This window comes from Erythrolamprus reginae, chromosome 6 (genome assembly GCF_031021105.1).
Source record: "Erythrolamprus reginae isolate rEryReg1 chromosome 6, rEryReg1.hap1, whole genome shotgun sequence".
Taxonomy (NCBI): Eukaryota; Metazoa; Chordata; class Lepidosauria; order Squamata; family Dipsadidae; genus Erythrolamprus; species Erythrolamprus reginae.
In genome coordinates this window covers 51072038-51082623 of record NC_091955.1, presented here as the reverse complement: position 1 = coordinate 51082623, position 10586 = coordinate 51072038, and the positions used below count along the sequence as shown (strand labels likewise).

General features: G+C 35.8%; 1 protein-coding gene and 2 pseudogenes across 1 annotated transcript in view; 2 read left to right on the top strand and 1 right to left on the bottom strand.

The window, feature by feature from the left end:
- Positions 1-10586, bottom strand: part of LOC139168875 (synaptotagmin-1) — a 455513-nt gene that overhangs the window by 208097 nt on the left and 236830 nt on the right. The gene's annotated exons all lie outside the window — the stretch shown is intronic.
- LOC139168878 (NADH-ubiquinone oxidoreductase chain 2-like) lies at positions 6-838 on the top strand (annotated as a pseudogene).
- On the top strand, positions 3125-6588 carry LOC139168874 (NADH-ubiquinone oxidoreductase chain 5-like; annotated as a pseudogene).

The following is a 10586-nucleotide window of genomic DNA, read 5'->3' as shown; positions in this document are numbered from 1 at the left end:
CCCTTATGATTATATTTATTATTCACAATAAAACCAACCCCACCCTACTACTTATAGTAGCAGCCCTATCTGTAACCACGGGAGGCCTAGGCGGACTAAATCAAACCCAACTACGAAAACTCATAGCCTTTTCATCAATTGCCCATACGGGCTGAATCCTTGCAACTATTTACATTATACCAAGCATCTCTATTACTACATTCATCATCTATTCCATAACTACTACACCAATCTTTATATTAATAAGCGCTTCAACCCTAACAACAATTAAAGATACCGGAACACTATGAATATCATCACCCTACCTAATAACTACCCTATCAATAACCACCTTGTCACTCAGCGGCCTACCCCCATTAACAGGATTCATGCCGAAATGACTCATTCTAAACAAAATAATTTATACCAATATAACAATCGAAGCCACCATTATAGCTATAGCCTCCCTACTTAGCCTATACTTTTATATTCGACTAATCTACACATCAACCCTAACCCTATCTCCACACACCACCCTAATATCATTAAAATGACGCACAACACACAAAAAACACCCAGTAACCACCTCACTACTCACTACCACTTCAACCCTCCTACTTCCCCTATCACCACATATATAGGAACTTAAGTTATACAAACTAGAGACCTTCAAAGTCCCCAAAAAAGACTACTTTAGTTCCTGATAGAGCCTACAGACACACTACATCTCCTGATTGCAACACAGGTATTTTAATTAAACTAAGACTCCCTAGACTAGTGGGCCTCGATCCCACAAAAACTAATTAACAGCTAGTTGTCCTAAACCAACAGACTTTAATCTACACACCCGCCCCCGCCCTATACAGATTTAGAGCTAATGCAGCCAGCTCTTATCTTATAGCACAAAAGTATATTTTGAACAAACACCCTAAATAGTAAAAGATTCTCTTATACATAATTCTACAAATTACTGCCACTAGCTCTATACTACACACTCTTAAACAATACCCAGATATCGAGAGTGGGAGTGTACTCCATCACTATTATTAGGGATTTTCCTACTTTTACTTATATTTTATCAAAAAAGTACTAAGTGTCCTAAAAGTACTTTGACCTAGAAATTGTACTCCTCCTCCCTGTCGTATGAAGCATAAACACCAACCCCCCCTACACCACTTTTACCCTAATCATTACCCTCATCACCATTCTCACACTAGGCCTACTATATGAATGACTACAAGGAGGCCTAGAATGAGTAGAATATTTAAGGTAGTCTAATCAGACACCCGATTTCGACTCGGGAAATCTTAATCATTAAGCCTTAAAAATGGAAACAGCCAAAACTATACTATTTATAGCCTTTACAATTACTATCACAAGCCTTTCCATACAACACAAACACCTTATACTTGCCCTCATATGCTTAGAAACAATAATGCTTATTGTATTTTCTATGTTAGTAATATTTACCTCAACTTCAACAACCACAACACAAACCCCCATATCAATTGTAATACTATCTTTATCTGTGTGTGGAGCCGCCGTTGGCCTCAGCCTAGTAGTTGCAATCACACGCACTCACGGAAATGACTTCCTAAAAAATCTAAGTCTACTATAATGCTTAAAATTTTATACATAACCTCTATATTAATTCCTACTATCTTTACTATTAAACCAAAAATACTCTACACAACATCAATTTCCTACACATTCTTACTCGCCACACTAAGCTTAAATTTACTAGAACCAACCTCCAATAACCATCTTTTTCTTGACTCAAGCTCAACCCCTTTATTCGTACTATCTTTCTGACTCCTACCAATTACAGTAATAGCAGGCCAACATGCAATAACCAAAGAGCCAACTCAACGACAACGAACATACCTAATAACAATCGTACTTCTTCAAGTATTTATTGCAGCAACATTTACAGCCTACAACCTCACACTAATATACATTATATTTGAAGCCACTCTCATTCCAACCCTTATTATTATTACCCGATGAGGACAACAAGCAGAACGACTCACTGCAGGAACCTACTTTATACTTTATACCTTAACAACCTCAATACCACTTCTTATAGCAATCATTTTCCTCAACAACTCCTCCAACACCCCAACACTGTTTATCCAAACAGCACAAACCCCATGGCAGCTAAGCGAGCTATTATGAATAGCCTGCTTAGCTGCCTTTTTAGCGAAAATACCAATCTACGGATTACACCTATGATTACCAAAAGCACATGTTGAAGCCCCCATTGTGGGCTCCATAGTACTAGCCGCAATTTTGCTAAAACTTGGAGGATATGGAATTATACGCTTAACACAAATCCTTCCCGTAATAAAAACTGATATATTTTTACCATTTATCGTGCTAGCTCTGTGAGGGGCCACCCTAGCAAACCTGACCTGTCTACAACAAACAGACCTTAAATCCTTAATCGCATATTCATCAATTAGCCACATAGGCCTAGTAATTGCAGCAATCGCTATTCAAACACAATGAAGCCTAGCCGGAGCTATAGCCCTCATAATTGCCCACGGTTTTACTTCCTCAGCACTATTTTGCTTAGCAAACATCACCTATGAACGAACTAAAACCCGAATTATAAACCTTACACGAGGGTTTCATAACCTCCTACCAATAATCACAATATGATGACTTTTAATTAACCTAATAAATATTGCAACCCCACCCAGTCTAAATTTTACAGGAGAACTGCTTATTGCATCCTCCCTGTTCTATTGATGCCCCATTACAATAACTATATTTGGAATATCCATACTAATTACAGCACTATATTCCCTTCACATATTTTTATCTACACAAATAGGCACACCCCTTACTAATTCTAAAATCGCACAAACACACTCACGAGAACACCTCCTCATAACCCTCCACACACTACCACTAATATTAGTCTCTATAAAACCTGAACTTATATTTAGGTGCGCGTAATTTAAATAAAATGTCATGCTGTGACCATGATAATAGGAGTCTCTCCTCACACACCACGAGGGTGTCATAAGATCTGCTAACTCTTTTACCTGGAACTAAACTCCAGCCCCCTCTACCAAAGGATAGTAGTATTCCACTGGTCTTAGGCACCAAAACCCTTGGTGCAAATCCAAGTGGTAGAATAATGGACCTTATCTCCCCAACAATTATACTTACTACTTTCTTATCCCTAATTGCACTAATCATACAACCACAAACAATACAAAATATAAAGAAAAACCTTATATTATTATTTTTTCTAAACTTAGTCCCTATTAACCCCCTCCTTAACAATAAAGAACTTACAATATCATTCCCACCACTAATTAATGTAATGACAGAAAACATTAACATCTCTGTTACATTAGACACCCTATCACTTATATTCTTTCCCATCGCCCTATTCATTACATGATCTATCACAGAATTTTCTATTTGGTATATATCATCAGACCCCCTCAACAATAAATTTACCAAGTACCTACTAATCTTTTTAATTACTATATTAACTATTATTTCAGCAAATAATCTATACCAACTTTTCATCGGGTGAGAAGGCGTAGGAATTATATCTTTTCTCCTAATTGGATGATGATCTGGTCGCCCAGACGCCAACACAGCCGCACTCCAAGCTATTGCCTACAATCGCATCGGAGACATTGGCCTTATTTTAACAACCCTATGACTAATAACTTCATCATCTATTAACTTACAAGAACTTATCTTTCAACACGAAATAATATACACCATTCCAACAATAGGCCTATTAGCTGCAGCCATGGGAAAATCCGCACAATTTGGCCTACACCCCTGACTTCCTTCCGCTATAGAAGGCCCAACCCCTGTATCAGCCCTACTACACTCCAGCACTATAGTCGTAGCAGGAGTTTTTTTACTCATCCGACTTTACCCAACATATTGCAACAACAAAACCATAACTACAATCTGCCTTCTAGTAGGATCTATAACAACTATATTTGCTGCAACCGCAGCAACAACCCACTACGACATTAAAAAGATTATCGCACTATCAACCACAAGCCAACTAGGCTTAATAATAACCATAATCGGCCTCAATCAACCAACACTAGCTTTTCTCCACATAGCTACTCACTCTTTTTTTAAAGCCTTATTATTCCTATGCTCAGGATCATTTACTCATAACCTGAATAACGAACAAGATATCCGAATGATAGGAGGCCTAACAAAAACAACCCCTATAACCTCATCATTTATTACAATCGCTAGCTTCTCCCTTATAGGCATACCCTTTCTAACCGGCTTTTACTCAAAAGACACCATCATTGAAACAATAATAAATTCTTATACCAACTCATGAGCCATAACAATGATCTTCATCGCCACCATTATTTCTGCCGTCTACAGTACACAACTTATTTTATATTTACTCTCCAAATTCCCACGAACAAACCACACCACTAACAAAGAAACAACAAACATCATCACCCCCCTTCTACGTCTAACCGCTGCTTCAACCTTAATAGGTACTCTAGCAAAAACCCTAACTCTACAAACCACAACACTAATTACTATACCAACCATAATTAAACTCACAGCACTAATTGCTACACTTACAGGAGCCTCTCTATCAATAGACATACTCAACACCACCCTCCATTCTAAACCAAAAAAAACAATTACATCCAACCACTTCTTCAACCAGCTAGCTTTCTTCAATATCCCCCACCGAATACTAACCATACAAAGTATAAAACTTAGCCAACAAAAATCCAATGAGCTTATTGATCTATGAACGCTCGAAATACTAGGACCTAAAGGCCTATCAAACTCAATCACCCCGACCATCCACCTCTCAACACAACAAAAAAATATAATCAAAAACTTCCTCCCAATCTTTACCTTCACCATAATTTCCTCTATCCTTCTTCTCTAAAAGAACGCAGACCCCCCTTACAAGATCAACCAATTACTACCAAAATAGAAAACAACACCACAAACAAACCCCAAGAACAAACCACCAAACCCACACCACCCTTAAAATAAAAAACACAAGCACCATTTACCTCTAAACACAACATCTCCTCTCAAACCGTATTAACTATTAACGCATCTAAGACCCAAACACCAACTCACCAAAAACCCAAAATAGCTAAGACCAAAACAAAAATAGCAAAAAACTTAGCCAACCACCCCCGTAGCATATCCACCTTATCCTTCTCTACACTCACACAATAACTAAAAATCACAACCAGACCCCCTAAATAAATAATATAAACTACAAAAGCCATAAAAGTACGACCAAAAACAACCATAAAAAGACAACAAAAAAATGAGACCCCTATAAGAATAATCACCCCTTGATAAGGAACAAAAATATAACCTAACACAGACACACTAAAAACTACAAATATTATTGACATATACACCAAATAATTTATTAAAACCATAATTTTTGCTCTATTAGAGACCTGCGGTACGAAAAACCACTGTTGTAATCAACTACAAAAATCATGCTCAACCAACACACACTTCTACTATTTAATCTTCTCCCAGTAGGAATAAATATCTCTACTTGATGAAATTTTGGCTCAATACTATTAGCCTGCTTAATTTTACAAACTTTAACGGGTTTCCTCCTAGCAATCCATTACACAGCTAACATCAACCTAGCCTTCTCATCTGTCATTCACATTATACGAGACACCCCCCACGGATGAATCTTACAAAACCTCCATGCCATCGGAGCTTCTATATTCTTTATCTGTATCTACATCCACATCGGCCGCGGCCTCTACTACAGTTCCTACCTAAACAAATCAGTATGACTATCAGGTGTTAGCCTACTTATTACTCTAATAGCAACTGCTTTCTTCGGATACGTTCTTCCCTGAGGACAAATATCCTTCTGAGCAGCAACAGTAATTACCAATCTCCTGACAGCCGTACCTTATATTGGCACCTCTCTAACAACTTGACTATGAGGAGGATTCTCAATCAATGACCCTACACTAACACGATTCTTCGCACTTCACTTTATCCTCCCATTCATCATTATATCTTTATCCTCCATCCACATTATTCTTCTTCACGACGAAGGCTCAGGCAACCCACTCGGAACCAACTCAGACACAGACAAAATCCCATTTCACCCCTACCACTCATACAAAGACACCCTAATATTATCTATCCTTATCTCCCTCATACTCATCACTATTTCCCTCGCCCCCAACATCTTTAACGACCCAGATAACTTCTCAAAAGCCAATCCAATAGTTACACCCCAACATATTAAACCAGAATGATACTTTCTATTTGCATACGGAATTCTACGATCAGTCCCAAATAAGCTAGGCGGGACTTTAGCACTAATCTTATCAGTCTCCATCCTAATCTCAATACCATTTACCCACACCTCTTACATTCGATCAATGACCTTTCGCCCATTTGGACAACTCCTATTCTGAACCCTAATTACTACCTTCATTACAATTACATGAGCAGCCACTAAACCAGTAGAACCCCCATTTATACTAATTAGCCAAATAACCTCTCTACTCTACTTCCTATTCTTCATTATAAACCCCATTCTAGGTTGACTAGAAAATAAACTCTCTATACCACCCACATGCCCTGGTAGCTTAACTCACAAAGCATTGTTCTTGTAAACCAAAGACGGGCCCTTCCCCCAGAGCATCAAAGAGGGACTTCCATCTCTAGCCCCCAAAGCTAACATTTTATCTTAAACTACTCTTTGATTGCCCCCTCCGGGGGTGTATCCCCAACCATATGCCCCCTCCGGGGGTGTATCCCCAACCATATGCCCCCTCCGGGGGTGTATCCCCAACCATATGCCCCCTCCGGGGGTGTATCCCCAACCATATGCCCCCTCCGGGGGTGTATCCCCAACCATATGCCCCCTCCGGGGGTGTATCCCCAACCATATGCCCCCTCCGGGGGTGTATCCCCGACCATATGCCCCCTCCGGGGGTGTATCCCCGACCATATGCCCCCTCCGGGGGTGTATCCCCAACCATATGCCCCCTCCGGGGGTGTATCCCCAACCATATGCCCCCTCCGGGGGTGTATCCCCGACCATATGCCCCCTCCGGGGGTGTATCCCCGACCATATGCCCCCTCCGGGGGTGTATCCCCGACCATATGCCCCCTCCGGGGGTGTATCCCGGCCCATAGATTAATGTATCTCTTATACATTAGTCTTACTTTGCTATGTATAATCCACATAAGTGATTTGCCCCATGCATATAAGCCAGTATTGTATAATAATGATTAGTACGATATGTTAGTATGTATAATCCACATTAACGATTTGCCCCACGCATATAAGCCAGTATTTTATATTAATGATTATTAAGACATATTGGTTTAATAGCACACTCCTTATCCACCTCATATTCTGGGTCGTTCCATGCACGGTACGTCTGGGGACGTGACTCGTTATTCATAATTACTCACGAATATCCTGTTCCAACTGGTATCCCATGATCTAGTCCAGCCCGAGAAATCCTCTATCCTTCAGCGTAAAGCATGGCAGTCCCGCTTTTCACGTCCATGTATTGTAACTCCTCCCACAGTGCCTTTTACGAGACCACTGGTTACTCTTTCAGGTTCATTTCGATGGCCCGGAACCATCCCTCATTCCCAGCTTTTTACGACGCCTTCATCGCACCCTCTATATTGGTACATACACCCTCATGTTTAGATCACGCATGCTCGATCCACCCCTGGTAATTTTTATTTTTTAACGGCTTTCTTCAACCCCCCCTTGCCCGCGGCTTCCTCTCGGACGTGTACAACTCCAGTTCATCTTGAGCATACCCACGTTCCAGTGCTTATTGGACATATTATTAATCTGGCATATTCCCCCATATATTACAATCTTTCCATGGTTTTTAGACATACTTTTCTTATTCCTACTACTCTCCAGCCATTCTCTACAAATTTTTATTGGATATTTTCCCACAAAACACTTTTTTGCAGCCTGATTTTTTAAAAATCATATCGTATTTTGAAAGACAAATTAATCAATAAAATCCAACAAACCCGTTTTCTTATAATAAAGCACCATTACATCTTGCATATGAACCCCTTTGTACTTTCAAAGGCACAACCCCTACATATCTGTGAAAAAGATTTCACATATTTATTAATTAATTATCCTATCTTATATTTAAATCCGGAGATTCTCTATTATAAATAGAATTCACTGTAAAAAGTATTTTTATACAATATTAATTAATTTGCCTTTACTAATATTAAATCCGGGGATTCTCTATTTCATAAAGAAATTATCTGTGAAAAAGATTTCACATATTTATTAATTAATTATCCTATCTTATATTTAAATCCGGAGATTCTCTATTATAAATAGAATTCACTGTAAAAAGTATTTTTATACAATATTAATTAATTTGCCTTTACTAATATTAAATCCGGGGATTCTCTATTTCATAAAGAAATTATCTGTGAAAAAGATTTCACATATTTATTAATTAATTATCCTATCTTATATTTAAATCCGGAGATTCTCTATTATAAATAGAATTCACTGTAAAAAGTATTTTTATACAATATTAATTAATTTGCCTTTACTAATATTAAATCCGGGGATTCTCTATTTCATAAAGAAATTATCTGTGAAAAAGATTTCACATATTTATTAATTAATTATCCTATCTTATATTTAAATCCGGAGATTCTCTATTATAAATAGAATTCACTGTAAAAAGTATTTTTATACAATATTAATTAATTTGCCTTTACTAATATTAAATCCGGGGATTCTCTATTTCATAAAGAAATTATCTGTGAAAAAGATTTCACATATTTATTAATTAATTATCCTATCTTATATTTAAATCCGGAGATTCTCTATTATAAATAGAATTCACTGTAAAAAGTATTTTTATACAATATTAATTAATTTGCCTTTACTAATATTAAATCCGGGGATTCTCTATTTCATAAAGAAATTATCTGTGAAAAAGATTTCACATATTTATTAATTAATTATCCTATCTTATATTTAAATCCGGGGATTCTCTATTATAAATAGAATTCACTGTAAAAAGTATTTTTATACAATATTAATTAATTTGCCTTTACTAATTTTAAATCCGGGGATTCTCTATTTCATAAAGAAATTATCTGTGAAAAAGATTTCACATATTTATTAATTAATTATCCTATCTTATATTTAAATCCGGGGATTCTCTATTATAAATAGAATTCACTGTAAAAAGTATTTTTATACAATATTAATTAATTTGCCTTTACTAATATTAAATCCGGGGATTCTCTATTTCATAAAGAAATTATCTGTGAAAAAGATTTCACATATTTATTAATTAATTATCCTATCTTATATTTAAATCCGGAGATTCTCTATTATAAATAGAATTCACTGTAAAAAGTATTTTTATACAATATTAATTAATTTGCCTTTACTAATATTAAATCCGGGGATTCTCTATTTCATAAAGAAATTATCTGTGAAAAAGATTTCACATATTTATTAATTAATTATCCTATCTTATATTTAAATCCGGGGATTCTCTATTATAAATAGAATTCACTGTAAAAAGTATTTTTATACAATATTAATTAATTTGCCTTTACTAATATTAAATCCGGAGATTCTCTATTATAAATAGAATTCACTGTAAAAAGTATTTTTATACAATATTAATTAATTTGCCTTTACTAATATTAAATCCGGAGATTCTCTATTATAAATAGAATTCACTGTAAAAAGTATTTTTATACAATATTAATTAATTTGCCTTTACTAATATTAAATCCGGGGATTCTCTATTTCATAAAGAAATTATCTGTGAAAAAGATTTCACATATTTATTAATTAATTATCCTATCTTATATTTAAATCCGGGGATTCTCTATTTCATAAAGAAATTATCTGTGAAAAAGATTTCACATATTTATTAATTAATTATCCTATCTTATATTTAAATCCGGGGATTCTCTATTATAAATAGAATTCACTGTAAAAAGTATTTTTATACAATATTAATTAATTTGCCTTTACTAATATTAAATCCGGGGATTCTCTATTTCATAAAGAAATTATCTGTGAAAAAGATTTCACATATTTATTAATTAATTATCCTATCTTATATTTAAATCCGGGGATTCTCTATTTCATAAAGAAATCATCTGTGAAAAAGATTTCACATATTTATTAATTAATTATCCTATCTTATATTTAAATCCGGGGATTCTCTATTATAAATAGAATTCACTGTAAAAAGTATTTTTATACAATATTAATTAATTTGCCTTTACTAATATTAAATCCGGGGATTCTCTATTTCATAAAGAAATTATCTGTGAAAAAGATTTCACATATTTATTAATTAATTATCCTATCTTATATTTAAATCCGGAGATTCTTTATATGTTATCATAGCTTATTACTAAAGCATAGCACTGAAAATGCTAAGATGGGTTTTACCTGATTAACACAAGGTCTTGGTTTTGAACCTCTAATTACCTTCACCCTTTAATTATACATGCAAGCCTCCCCACAACAGTGAATCAACCCACTAACATCTAGTACGAAAGGTATCAGGCAACCGCCTAAAACACCC